This window comes from Telopea speciosissima, chromosome 6 (genome assembly GCF_018873765.1).
Source record: "Telopea speciosissima isolate NSW1024214 ecotype Mountain lineage chromosome 6, Tspe_v1, whole genome shotgun sequence".
NCBI lineage: Eukaryota > Viridiplantae > Streptophyta > Magnoliopsida > Proteales > Proteaceae > Telopea > Telopea speciosissima.
The window spans coordinates 22220936-22222884 of NC_057921.1; the positions used below are offsets into that span (position 1 = coordinate 22220936).

The 1949-nt window shown below is 42.9% G+C and overlaps 1 non-coding gene across 1 annotated transcript; it reads left to right on the forward strand.

The window, feature by feature from the left end:
- The first annotated feature begins 1580 nt into the window (after positions 1-1580).
- Positions 1581-1687, forward strand: LOC122666356. Its single transcript, XR_006333549.1, has one exon. It is a non-coding gene; the product is annotated as a small nucleolar RNA R71 (small nucleolar RNA).
- The last annotated feature ends 262 nt before the right edge of the window (positions 1688-1949 follow it).

Here is a 1949-nt window from a genome sequence, read left to right on the forward strand (position 1 = left end):
GACATCCTCAACCATCCCCTTAGGAGTTTTTACTAATCTATCTGCAAGCTGAAGGGTGATTCTAGTGGGTTTCAGCTCTCCCAATCCCAATTGTTGGTAGACATAAAAAGGTAATAGGTTCACTCTTGCACCATGGTCTAATAAAGCATGATTAATAGTGGTGTTGCCTATAGTGCAAGATATGGTGGGGCGTCTAGGATCCTTATGTTTGGTTGCTACTAGCTGTGCGATGAGAGAACTAGCGTGAGCAGTCAAGAATGCCTTTTTTGGCACATTGGTGATCTACTTTTGGGTACATAAGTCTTTGAGGACTTTAGCATAAGCGGGGACCTGGGATTTAGCATCCAACAAAGTGATGTTTACCTGAACCTGTTTAAAAACATCAAGAATTTTCTCCACAGAAGGAGATTTTTTGCTAACCAACCTATTTGGGAATGGGGCAGGTGGGGTATACACTCTTTCCGGGGTGGTCCTTTTCACCTTCTTAAAAGAATCAGCTTTGGTTTCCTCAACCACATCATCTTGAATTTCTTCAGGTTCATCAGTCGAACCTAGAACAGAAGGCACTACAATAGCCTCATCAGTAGGGGGAGAGTCAACAGAAATGTCAGATGATAAAGACTGAGGGGTGCTAACCTATTGATACTCATGGCCACTCCGTAAAGCATACACTACATTAATCTGGCTGGAGGGCCCTAGATGTTCTTGACCTTGTGCAACATTGAGGTGAGGAGCTTGAGTTCCTTGCTGAATCAGAGCCTAATGTCTAGGATTTGGCTTAGGTTGGCTAGGCAATTTTCCTTTTTCCCTGTTATGCATGATTATAACAAGCGGCATGAGTTGCTTTTCGATATTGTTATTGCTTGTCATGAGAAGGGTCATGCTTTTCTCAAGCTCACTTATTCTTGGTGCCTCTCCAACATTGGTGAACCTAGGGGGTTACTGATAAGGTACAAGGAGAGGTGGCCTAGCAGAATTCATTGGAGGTCCTAAATGAGGATGAGGGGGAAGGGGATGAGGAAATAGACTTGGGTTTTGTGGTGCAAAATTAGGCCTTTGGGGACCAAGCTGGCCTTGATGGTGAGAGTTAGATGGGTCTACTTGGTTCCTTTGATTTCAGGAGAAATTAGGGTGATTTCTCCATTCTGGATTGTAAGTGTTGCTATATGGATTATTCTGATAAAGAGCACTTACATTTTAAGTGTTGGAATAACCCGCAAAGGTGTTGGGGCATTCCTCCATAACAAGACAAGTTGTATGACACCAACTACACATGGAGACATGGTTAACTTGGTTAATTGGTATAGGCTCTTTAGGAACTATGGATTCAAACCTATTGACGAGGCTATCTAGTTTGGCTTCTTAGACTGGTACACCCTCAATGAGGTAACCCTTAGTGGTCCTTTTAACCTCTTGGGTGGATTTCCACTCCCTAGTCTTATCAGCCGAGTTGGTCAAAAATGTCCAAGCCTCATTCTCATCAGTAAAAGAGGTAAATCCGATAGGACACAGACTCTAAAAGTTGTTTGGTCTGAAAGTCAATTCCCTCATAAATGATTTGGCAAATTTGCCATAAGTCAATACCGTGATGAGGGTATTCTAACAGGAGATCCTTGAACCTTTCCATGAATCTAGAGAAAGACTCATGTGGTTTCTGCCTAAATTGAAATATGTCACTCTTGAGTTTATTGATTTTGTGAAGAGGGAAAAACCTTCTCAAGAAGATAATTGTAAACTGATCATGATATGTCAAGAGACGTCAGCCGCTAATGAGAGATCGACACATATATCATGGACGAGCTGAAATCACATAGGATAAGCATGAGTTGACTAGATTCACAAGGAGCGAGGTCTAGGTGAACACCAGACCTCAAAGGACGCACGCGCGAGGCCAGTCCTCATGCCATAACAAGGGTTTGCCAAACTGACCCCCTTATGAGGGCAACCTG